Genomic DNA, 13,588 nt, shown 5'->3' with positions numbered 1-13,588 from the left:
TTGATTTATTGTAAAAAAATTTAAATAAAATAAAATAAATTTCCAAAAACATATTGGAAGACAAACCATAACATGACCAAAACAAATTAAAAATGTTAAATTATTATAAAAATAAATTTTAAAATAACATACATAACGGTAAATTATAGTATAACAAAAAAAAATTAAAAAAATTAAAATTTATATATTTTGAATTAAAAATCTTGATTTATAATAAAAGTTAAATCATATATGAACATAAAAAAAAGTATAAAAACAACAAAAACCAAATATAACATGTATATTGCATGCAATATGACATTGACACATTAAATTATTTCACCATTTAATACAAATAATATAATAAAAGGAGACACGGTATGTATGCAAAATACTATACTAAAAACAGTTAAAGAAATGTCCCACATGGCATGCATACAAAAGTAAAGATTCTTTCTCAATTTTTTTCACCTTAGATCATTCTCTATTTTTTGATTCATTCTTCAACTTTTTTTCTTCTGTTTTTCTTCATCAATTATATCTCTATCTCATTTTCTTTTTCAAAAATAAAGATATATTTTTTATTTTAGCTTTGAAAATAACTTATTTTACCATTTATTTTACTTAAAAAAATGTCACGCATAACGAAAATATTCTCTCCTTTTTTTTTACTTGTCACATATTACTAATCACTAACAAGTTCAATTTCTTCTCCTCTTTTCTTTAATATATTTCAAAAGAATTATCTCTTCTATTTTTCTTGAATTGATGTTTGAATTCTATCAAATATTTTTTCTAGCTACTTAATTATAAAGCTATTTGTTATAACTATTGTTAATCTTTTTAATACTATATTTAAGAAATATTTACTGATTAAAATAAAATTATTTAAATTCAATAAGAATTGTTCAAATGAATCTTGCAGACAAAATAATTTTTTTTCTAATAAAAAATCTAATTAATTATCAATTTTCTTGTTATTATATTCACATTCACTTTTTTGTTATTTTAAGTTTTATGGGGACATTAAAACATGTTAAAGGACAACTCATTAAGAAAAATAAAAACACTGTAGAAAAGAAAAAAAGGAACGTATAAAAGAAAAAAGAAACACAGCACCGTAAAAAAGAAAAAAAGGTAAAAAATCTCATGTTTCGTGAAATTTTCTCAAATTTCTAACTCCAGTATATTCAGGTACATAGGGTTCATCATTAGCGGCGACAATTTCTTCTTTAGCTTCTATGGGTTTTCATTTAAAGAAGGTAGAGGAACGGTGTCTTTGCATGGGATTGCTAGTTGAGATTGTTAAAGAAAGTAGGCCGATGTCACTTGAATTGGTTTTTGCAATGGTGATAAGTTGTGAAAAGAGAGACAAAGAGAGAGAGAAATGGGTTTATGTTGAGAGACTAAAAAGAAAAGTGATTTATCGGTGATGGTTTTCAGAAAAGAAGGTAAGGACTTCTTATAGTATGGAGAGAGGGAGTTATGCTGCCATTTTTTAGTGGAGAAAATAAATAATTTTGGGTATGATAGTGTTTAAACCAGTATTTTGAGAAAGTAAAATATTCATAAAAGAAATAAAATAAATTATAAAGTAAACATGCAATGAGATGATTTATGAAAACCATATACTAAATATTAGTATCCATTTTTTGGATTTAGATATTGAGAGAATTACGGAAAAATCCAATAATGAAAGTTGTTATTTCTCTTGAGTCTCACAGAGTTAGGAAAGGTCAAAATCTCAATTAGGGTTATAACTAATTGAGCTAAATATTGTGTTTGGAAATCAAGTTAGGCTAAATTGATAAAAAAAATAAATTAAGTTTTGGGGTCAAAATTAGTTAAATGGCCAAGTTTGAGGGGTAAATTATAAATTTTTGTGAGTCTACCAACATTTAGAGCCAATTGGCTCTACGCAGTGCCGGTCGGCTCAAAACTCGATTTTTGTGGTCGTTTTTGAAGTATTTCCAATTTTAAACACCCATAACCATCAAAGTCAATCTTTTAGAAGGATGTTATCAATAATTATCTATTTTTTTTATTCTTATGATTAAATGGGTATCTGTTAATATTATTCCAAGTTATTAAAAGAATTCAGTATTTATCGATTTAGAAAAAGATTTTGATAAAGCCATTTGATTATCTTTAATTCTTAGGATTATTGATAATTAAATGGAGAGTATATCATGTCCTCTAGGATTTTCTCTCATCTTCTATAAATAGAAAGAAAACCCTAGGTCTTGGAGGTTGGCAACTGAGTACAGAACAATTGGTAAGAGTTTGGCATACATACTGTGATTTCCAAAAACAAACACAAAATCCATTAAACACTCTATATCTCTACCCCATCTTTGGATCAACTTCCTCCTTTACTCCCGATACTTAAGAATCTGCTCAATATGATGACAACCTAAGGGTTCCAAAACTCATATCATCATTATTTCTTTTTTTGTGATTTTTTTTATGGTTTTGCTATTTTGATTGTAAGAAACATGTTAAGAATAACTTGATCTACTATGTTTGGACATTTTTTAAATGCTAGGAATGTTTAGGAATAGTTCTTGGCATGATTTATTTGATTTTATAATATGCATGCTTGCTGGGTTTTGAATCTGATAACTTCCATGTTCCTAGATTTTAAATTTGATAAATCATAGAGTAACATGTTAGATGACATGATTGCATATTTTTCTTGTGTTTAACATGTTAAGAATCAAGTTTCCTATGAGATTCTCATCCATGCATGTTTCTCAAGTTTTAAAACGAAAAACTTTTATTCTTGGATTTTAATCTTATATAATCATGTATATAAGTTAATATGTTAGATAATGTTGATAATCCATATGTTCACATAATTTAGATCTAGGCATGTTAGATTTACATGATTAGTTTAATGTCATATTCTTAGAGATTTGCCATGTTTTAGGAATTTCCATGTCCATTCATTGTAAGTTTCTCTTTTCATTACTTTGATCTTCTTTGTTATAAAATTAGGCTTATTTTACATGGTTTTTATTAAATATGTTTTAACCATTTTCTGTATGTTCTTTGTGCATGAGTTGCAGAAGAATGAGGAATCGAGTGTCAAAAAACCAAAATTGGCCTAATTAAGAGCCTAAAGCCGATCGGCTGTGCGTTGAGCTAACCGGCTTTATGATATCACCCAATCAGATGTTCTCGGATTTTGCCATAATTTATGGATTTTCGACCTCTTTCGACAATTTTTTCCTATTTTGACATAGATTAGTGGTTTTCTTGAGTTTTTTAAGGATGTTTTTCTTGACACCTTCCGCACTTCCGTTGATGTCCCGTGCCCCCACTAACTACTGGTGCTCCAGTGCCTGTGCTCCTCGTGTGCCCGTTTGCACTGCCGCTGACCCTCCTACGGGCTTGTACACTGCCGTGGTGACGATGCTATAGGCTCGTGGGACTTTGCATTGTCGCAACTTGGTTCGCACGATTTTTTTTTTGTTGAGATTTTTCAAACACTTATAGTTAATTTTTATACACTCGAAGAGCAAAAAATTAATAAAAAATATAAATTTGAACAAAAAAATTTAAAAATTTTAAAAATATAAGTAACTAAAAATTAAAGAAGTTGACAAATTAGACTGAAAATTGAACAAAATAAAACTTTAAAATTAAAAAAATCACTAAAACTAAAGATAACTAATATTAATTAAAAAATTTAACTAATTCCTAACTAATGAAAAACTAATTTCTAATCCTACAAGGAAATGAGACGTGCCTAGAGTCAAATAACTCCCAATTTAATATTGTTTTAATAAAGAATTGAACATTCAACGCATACTAAGCGCACAATATTCACATAATAACATAAGATCAGTTATACATGAAAGTATATTATTAAGAAAAAATAAATTGATATGTTACCACATGGAGAATATTGCCCATTGAGAATAAAAAAAGGTAGGAATACTCACTTTTCCTTTATAGGCCTAAGTATGCTCATGGTGGGCATTCATCCATGTACTCCACCTCTTGGCTATAAGCTATTCCTTTCAAGTATGGCTTTATACTCTTAATGTGAATATCTAAAGTGCCACAAAAGCTCTTATCAATTAACAATGGATATCATCATATAATTTATCATGAATAAGAGAATCTAAAAAATCACTATATGAATACTCATTAATAGCAGATTTAGGAGATAAAGTTAACGAATTAAACACTTAAATTTCATAGTCTCTCCTAAAATTATCATGGTAAGTTTTCTATTATGCACATCAATTACAGTTATAGTAGTTGCCAAGAAAAAAAGTTTGCTCCTTATCCATCACTAATGTGTTTTCTATTCCAAGCAGTATAAAATTAACATGAATTATTAACTTACCTACTTGTACTAGCAAGTCTTCCACTTCACCTCTAGGATATTTTACTGATCTATTAACAAATTGTAGAGACATGGTGGTGAGCTACAAACTCTCCCGAGCTAAATTGTTTATAAATCAAATAAGGCATCAAGTTGATGCTTGCTCTCAAATCCAATACAGTTTTTGTAACCTTCTTATCACTCATTGTAATAACAATAGCGAAGCTACTAGGATCCTTCATTTTAATAGGCAACTAATATTAAAGCACTGCACTTTCTGTTTCTAATACTTGTACTTTTTTATTATTCGCATATCGCATTTTGTTGGTCTTCAACTCTTTAAAGGGCTTTTGTATAGCTAGCTTATTCCTGATAACATGCAACAAAGATAAATTAATATTAACTTTAGAGAGCATCTTAATAACTTTAGAAAATTATTTGCTATTTTGAGTCGGTTGAAAAAAAAAAGATGGTCTATAAGTCTGAGCTGCCTTATGGAATTTAGATCTAGAAAATGCTTCATTTCTTCTTCTCAAGCCCAAGGTTAGGCTATACTTTTTCTTTCTTTTGCATGCCCTTTTTTATTTATTTGTATTTCTACTAATTCATCATCTTTAGGCGTGCCTGCAAAAGAAGAAGAATTCCCTTTAGTTTCCATTCAATTTTATTATCAACCTCACCATTTCTAATAATAGTAATAGCATTGACTTATTCAGGTTGACTTGGTAGTTTCTCTTTCTTGAGTTCTTAAACAGCTTCAACAATTTGTCTAATTTGAGCTTCTAAATATTTTATTGAAGCCTCAACGAAATCTATCTTTTTCTCATTCATCTCCATCATATCATATGAAACCATCATAAATGATTAAAGTGTTTCTTTTAAACTTGGCTTATTTTGCTTATTAGATTGAAAAAGTTTATTCTTGATATTGAAAGGAAGGATTGGAGTTCTTTTGAAATTGAAAATATTGGTCTTGGTAATGAGGTTGATTTGGGTTTCTTAATATTTATGGTGGATTTTGATCATTGTATCTTCAAGAAAAATTTAGATGATTTTTCTGTTGTGGAAATCAGGTTAGTTTCCACCGACAAATAAGCTATTAAATAAACAATAAGAAAAGAAATACTAGAACTTCATCGAGGTTCGATAAAAATTATGCTTACTTCCTCGGGCACTACCAAAATAATATTTCTTAATTCAACAAAATTACAAAGAAATATTAATAAGAAGAGAAAGAAGAGAAATATAATTTAGCCCATAGAAATATAAGGCCCATTGTTTTTCTTGACACTTAGAAAAGGAGAGAAGGCCCACTATTTATAGCCTTGGGACTACTTCTTCCTTTTCTTAGCTTTTCAATGTGGGATAAAGGAGCCAAAAATAACAAATCTCCACCTTGGCGACTTCCTAAGCCCAATCAAACATTCTTTGTTTTCTCTCATCACAAATTTAGCAATGCCTCTAAATGCGCTTGAAGCGCCCACCTTCAAATTTTCAAAACATTTTTCAAATTCAAACAATGTTGGAACTTGACACCAGTTACTATTTTCGTAGTCATATCTGTAGGATTTTCAGTAGTTGGGATCTTCTGAAGAAGTATCTCACATTCTTTAAGAATTTCTCTCACGTAGTGATAATGAACATCGATATGCTTCGTCCTTGAATGATAGACTTGGTTTTTAGCTAAACAGATAGCACTCTGACTATCATAATGCACTTTGACGTGCTTCTGATCAATTCCCAAGTCTTTCACCAACCCTTGAAGCCAAATTGCCTCCTTTACAGCTTTTGTAACTGCTATATACTCTGCCTCCGTTGTAGACAAAGCAACCGTTGACTGCAAAGTAGACTTCCAACTAACTGGTGCTTTTGCAAGTGTAAACAAATAACCAGTAGTTGACCGACATTTATCCAGATCACCTGCGTAGTCAGAATCACAATATCCAACCACACTCAGACCAAACTTCTCATCCTGCTCAAACATTAATCCAACATCCATAGTATTCTGAATATACCTTAGGATCCATTTCACAGCTTGCCAATGTCCTTTTCCAGGATCATGCATGTACTTACTCACAACTCTGACTGCTTGTGAAATGTCAGGCCTTATGCACACCATAGCATACATCAAGCTACCAATTGCATTTGCATATGGAACCTTCGACATATATTCTCGGTCTTCATCATTCTTTAGAGATTGAGAAGCATTGAGTTTAAAATGAGGAGCAAAAGGTGTACTAATAGGCTTTGTCGTTTCATCAATTCCAAACCGCTTCAGTACCTTTCTCAGATATTCCTTCTGAGTTAAACATAGTCTTTCCAATTTTCTGTCTCTGCTTATCTCCATACCAAGAATCTTTCTAGCTTCACTTAAATCCTTCATTTTAAACTCTTGATCTAGTTGAGCCTTTAACTATTCAATTCCTCTTTTATTCTTTGATGCAATAAGCATATCATCAATATAAAGGAGAAGATAGATAAAGTATCCATCCTGTAGCCTTTTCAAGAATACACAATGATCATATTTGCTTCTTGTGTACCTTTGCCTCATCATAAACTTATCAAATCATTTGTACCACCGCCTCGGTGATTGTTTCAAACTATACAACAATCTGTTCAATTTGCACACCAAATTTTCTTTTCCAGCAACCCTATATCCTTCAAGCTGATCCATGTAGATTTCCTCTTCCAGATTACCATGCAAGAATGCAGTTTTTACATCCATTTAAAATAGTTCCAAATTCAATTGTGCTACTAAGGCCAATAATATTCTAATGGAGGAATGCTTTTCCACTGGAGAAAATACTTCATTGTAGTCAATTCTTTCCTTCTGAGCATAGCCCTTAGCTACCAATCTTGCCTTGTAGCGAACATCATTCTTATTAGGAAATCCATCCTTCTTTCCAAATACCTATTTGCAACCAATTGCCTTCTTTCCCTTAGACATACTAGCTAGCTTCCATGTCTGGTTTTTCTTAAGGGATTGCATTTCTTCCTCCATAGCCATTTTCCACTTATCTGCCTCAGAGCTCTGTACAGCTTCAATATAAGTGGCCGGAACATCAACATTTGAAGATACAAAGGTTACAAAATCTTTAAAATGAGCAGGTTTTCTAGTGTTCCTCTTTGGCTTACTCAATGCAATTGACTTATGTTGCTGTGGAGGTTCTTGTGCTGGAACCTCTACTTCATCACCTGATTCATCTTCTAACTCCCCTTCTTCTATAGGAGTAGATTTATCAAACTGATCTACTGTTGGTTCGATACTTCTACTACCATCAAACTGCACCTGTTTGGGAGAATGCTCCACCTATTGTGAAGCTCCATTTGTCTCCTGCTCTTCTACCTTTTTCACCATAGTAGATTCTTCAAAGGTAACATCTCTGTTGAAGATTATCTTCTTTGAATCTAGGAACCATAGGCGATATCCTTTTACACTTGATGATATCCCCATGAAAATTGCTTTTCTTGCCCTCGGATCCAACTTTGATTCCTTAACATGATAACATGCAGTGGAACCAAAAATATGTAAGGAATTATAATCTGTAGCAGGATTCCATACCATACATCTAAAGGTGTTTTACCGTTGATAGCAGTTGATGGCAAACGATTAATGAGATGACACGCATATGTTACAGCCTCAGCCTAGAACTGTATATCCAACCCAGCATTGGACAACATACACTGAACTTTCTCTAGTAGAGTTCGGTTCATCCTTTCTGCCACCCCATTCTGTTGTGGTGTATTTCTGACAGTGAAGTGTCTCACAATACTTTCATATTGGCAGACTTTCATAAAAGGATCACTTGTATACTATCCTCCATTATCTATTCAGAGACATTTGATCTTTCTACCTGTCTGAGTTTCTACCATCTTTTTCTAGGTGAGAAAAACTCCTAACACTTCATCCTTTGTCTTCATAATGTACACCCACATTCTCCGGGAAAAATCATCAATGAAGGAAACATAATAATGTTTGCCTCCCATTGAAGCTGTCTTGGAGGGTCCCCATACATCTCAGTGAACATAATCCAGAATACCCTTAGTATTATGGATTGCAGTACCAAACTTCACTCTTGTTTGTTTCCCCTTTGTTCACAGAAATTCAATTTGCAGATTTTCACTCCCTGCAATAATCCTTGATTTGCCAGAAGTTTCAAGAATTTTTCGCCTGCATGTCCCAAGCATATATGCCACGAACTGGTTGCTTCTAGTTCCTGATTATAATTAGAAACTATTGCTGCTGTACCAATAACTAGATTACCAAGATAGTAATACAAGTTATTGCTTTGCTGAACACCTTTCATCACAACAAGTGCCCCAGAGATAACCTTCAAAGTTTCATTTTTAATGATAATAGTGAAGCCCTTTCTTGCCAGAACTCCCAAAGAAATAAGGTTTCTTGTCAAACTCGGCATATATCTGACATCAGTCAGAATTCTAATTGTTCCATCATGATTCTTCAACCGAACTGAACCAATTCTAGCAGTTTTGCAAGTGTTGTCATTTGCTGTGTAGACAACTCCACCCTCTATTTCTTTAAAATCAAAAAGCCACTCTCGGTTGGGACACATATGGTGGCTACAGCTTGAATTAAGAATCCAAGCTCCCAAATTGCTGGTTGATGGCATCATTACTAATGAAAGATCAGAATCACGTTCAGCTACATTTGTATATGCAACAACTTTCTCTTTAGCTTTTTTCTTTCAGCTTCGAACAGTCTTTCTTCCAGTGCCCCTTTTCTCGGCAATAGGCACATTGGTCTTTGCTAATTCTGGACTTCGATCTTCCCTTCTTCCCTTTACTTCTTTTCTCCGAACAGCCTCTCACTACCAAAGCTTCCACTGCAACACTGGAGCTACCTTTTTTGTCTTTTCTTCGTAACTCATAACTATATAAAGCAGCACAAACCTCATTGAGAGACACCTCAGCCTTCCTATAGAGTAAAGTAGTCTCAAGGAATTCAAATTCTTCTGGAAGAGATCCCAACAACATCAAGGCCAAATCTTCATCTTCAAATGTCACATCTAAATTCATCATGTCAGCAACAAGTTGATTGAAGTTTGTTATGTGATCAATCATTATGGTATCAGGAACATATGTGAATCTAAACAATCTTTTCTTCATATGGAATTTATTTTGACTGCTCTTTTTCAGAAATTTTTCCTTTAGTGATTTCCACAATTTACTAGCAGAAGTTTCTTTACAGAATGCATATTTCTGCTCTCTAGACAAGCACGATCGAATTGTACCACATGCCAATCGATTCCACTCATTCTCCTCCACACAGTTTGGTTTCTCATCTTCAATGGCAACATCTAGACCTTGTTGGAATAAGGCATTTAGAACTTCACCTTGCCACATACCAAAATGACCGGTACCATCAAATATCTCCACCATAATTCTGGAATTCACCACTGCATTTTTCACTGAAATTGATGAATTTGGTGCTACTATTGTGGTTGGTGTAGAGGTATTTTCCCCGCCAGCCATTTCTACTTCGATCTATATTTAATAGCTTTCAAATACAATGGGGAATGACCCAGATTCTTTTCTGATATGGAAGATCAATTTAAACTACAACCACTCAGCAACCTAGCTCTAATACTAATTGTTGTGGAAATCGGGTTAGTTTCCACTGACAAATAAGCTATTAAATAAACAATAAAAAAAGAAACACCAGAACTTTAACGAGATTCGGGAAAAATTATGCTTACTTCCTCGGGCACTACCAAAATAATATTTCTTAATTCAATAGAATTACAAAGAAATATTAATAAGAAGAGAAAGAAGAGAAATACAATTTAGCCCATAGAAATATAAGGCCCATTGTTTTTCTTCTTGACACTTGGAAAAGGAGAGACGTCCCACTATTTATAGCCTTGGGACTACTTCTTCCTTTTCTTAGCTTTTCAATGTGGGATAAATGAGCCAAAAATAATATTTTCCAACCTAGTTATATATGTTGGAATAAGGGTCATTCATAGGTTGCTTAGGTTGGTAAGAATCTATCAAATTTTCTTGGTCATACATATTTCCTCTATAATTATTAAAAGATGAACAAACATTAGCACCATGACCATAAATACCACTTACCTCATTGCTTGGTGCATTTTTAGTTGAAGCAAGTATTTTAATATGTTTAGTTAATTTAGCTATTTACATAGCCATCTCATTACTATCTACTACTTCATTCACTCCTATTCTTTTTATCCTCATACTATTTTGTTGATAATTGGCTCCTAACATCTCAAATATGTCATAAATCTCATCAACTGTCCTTTCTTACATAGCATCCCAGCTGCATTATCAACTATACATTGATATTGTTGTGTCAACCCATTATAAAATGATTGATCAGTTACTAAAAGTGGGTATCCATGGTGATAAAAGTGGATTTGAAGTGATTCCATACTTCATGAAAAGATTCAGTATTTCTTTGATAAAAACTAAAAATTTCAGCTCTTCATTCTTTGATCTTTTGATGTGAGTACAACTTACTCATAAACTTTTAGTGAACTTCATCCCAAGTTCTCAAAGAATTAGGATGCAAGGTCATTAACCAAGTTTTTGCTATTTTCTTTCAATGAATAAGGGAAACACCTCATTCTCAATTGATCTTCATTTAATCTAGATAATGAGAAAGTATGAACTATAGCATAAAATTTTCTAATAAAAATTAATGCATCTTTACTAGGCATACTATAAAATGAAGGAAGCCTATTAAAGTGAATGTTCTTAAGTTCATAATTCCTAGATGCATCACCTAGAACTATGCATAAAGTAGTGTTACCAATTATACGCCGAGCATAATCCTTCATAGCCATTTGCCTTTCAATTGCTACTTGTCCTTTGATCGTTTGTCATTATTTCAACCTCTTCTTCTGATTCTTCTTCTAACCTCTCCTCAAATTCCTCTTCTTCTTCTAGCTTTTGAGGCAAAAACTCACTTTCTACTTCTTGATCATTTTTCATCTTTTTAATAGTTGATCTCAAGTTATAGGGATTTTGAGTTGATGAATCTCCTAATCTAGTTTTCCTACTAAGCATACAAATTAAAGAAATTTTTTAGATTTAAAACTTGTAAAAAAATTATAAAAATAAAACAAAAACATAAAAAATAAAAACACAAAAAGACAAAAAGTAAAAATTGACAATTAATCAATAAAAAATTAGAGACACTGGCCATCCATCGTTCACAAGTAATGAGTGAATTTTCTTCGTCGTATGGACTCTTGAGTTGGAAAACGAGCCAAGAAAGAGCACTGTTTGCTTGTGGGAGCCTTTTATTATTTTCTAAGACTCAGCTCATAGTAATGACAGTAGCAATCTCCCTTAGGAATCATATTGCTTGCTATTTGAGATGTTTTTCCTTATAAGTATTTAAGCTCACATATTGAAAAGCCTTGACAAAAAATATATGGAATCAAGCCCTAGGCCTAAAACATGTAAGCATATGGTAATGACAGTAGCAATCTAACTTAGGAATCCTATTGCTTGCTATTTGAGATGTTTTTCTTTATAAGTATTTAAGCCTACATATTGGAAAGTCTTGACCCAAAAACATATGGAATCAGGCCCTAGGCCCAAAACATGCAAGCTTTATACTTATACTGAGAAACATCGCCTTGTTTTTTTTTTTTTTTACTTTGAGAGCTTATGGTAATGCGCATCGGGCCTACTATTCCCTGTTGATAGAAAGCCTAAACTCAAAATCCTAAGGAAGAAAGACTCACCATGAACTATTTGCGAGAGAAATAAGGTTGGAAAGATCCTTTATGAACTAAGTATGCTAACTGTGGGCTGCAATTTCGGGCACGCACTCAAGTGTCTTTAGCGATTATGACACTGTAAGACTTTTCAACCTAATAGGGAACACACTAACTAGACACTAAGACTAGCGCAGAGATGGGAGTCGCCACTCAGGTAATCATCAAGACACTTTACTAATGAGTGGCATTTCTGAGATTCCATAAGGAAGCTTATGCTATAGAGTCTAGAGATGGATCTGGAAGCCAACTTCCTTATTTGTGTATATTAGTCTTTAAATTTACTATTTAACAAATTATTCCCTATAAATGCAAGCAATTCATACACAAAACAACACACATAATACACCTAAGTCTAGCTCATTTTAATTAAACCTAGCCCATATTAAAATAGTTAGCCTAATTTCCTAATCAGTTATGTACAAGGCTCATCTAGTCTAGCCTAATTACCAGATTTACTATTGAATTCCAGCCTTTAAGCCTAATGGCCTACTTGTTATGGGAAGGCCCATTTATTGTGATTTTAACCCTAACTAAGTTCAAGCTCTAACTAAACATGCTAAAGCTCACTAAGTCTACTTAGATTTTAGGGTTTTAGGCCCAATTAAAGTTGATTAACTTATTAAACTACCAAATTCATATTGGATTAATTTTAACCCTAAGTCTATGTGGCCCATTTTAATTAATCAATCATGTAATCACATATTTAATTAACATAAAATAAACAAAAACAAAAAAAATAAAGCAAAAAGTAAAATTTAGTTATTACAACTCGCCTACAACTACAATTGCGAAAAGAAAAAGACCTAAAACTGTAAGAAACTAAAAGTACATCAAAAATCACCAAGAAACACAAAAATTATAGTCTGGCTTGAACAAGCGATCGGCTCTATGTGAAGAGCCGATGGGCTCAATGTAGAGCCAATTGCCTCTACATTGAGCCAGTCGACTTTAGAGTTCCGAAGCTGAATTTCTTCATTCATCAATGCAACTTGGCATCCCTAGAGCAAAATTTCATATACATGAACAGTAAAACCCATTAGAATGAGAGAAAGTAGGATAAAAATATTAAAATAAAAGTAACAGAAGTCTATTAGACGATTAAAATTCTGAATTACTAAAAAATCCTAAATACTGTAAACTAATAGAAGGCAAATCAAAACAAGAAAATCATGTTTAATAGGTTTAATTACCTAATCATAATAACAAATATATCTAAATATTGATCCTATAACATGTTTCTAATTAGATCTAAAAGCCCTAATTGGAAAAATGTCAGATTTCAATACTTTAAGTTCTTATTATTAGAATCAAACCCTATTAGCATGCATATTTTATAAAAAAACTAATCTAATCATAATTATCATAGATCAAAAGCCTAACCATATTTCTAAGATCAAATAATAAAAGAAAATAAAAAAAAAAGAATGAAAGAACCAGTTTTATGATGAATGTGGATGTATGGTTAAAGGAACCCTTAGACTGTCACCGTGGATGTTGAGGA

The sequence above is a fragment of the Ricinus communis genome, chromosome 4, assembly GCF_019578655.1.
Source record: "Ricinus communis isolate WT05 ecotype wild-type chromosome 4, ASM1957865v1, whole genome shotgun sequence".
Classification (NCBI taxonomy): domain Eukaryota; kingdom Viridiplantae; phylum Streptophyta; class Magnoliopsida; order Malpighiales; family Euphorbiaceae; genus Ricinus; species Ricinus communis.
This window is presented reverse-complemented; position numbering follows the sequence as displayed.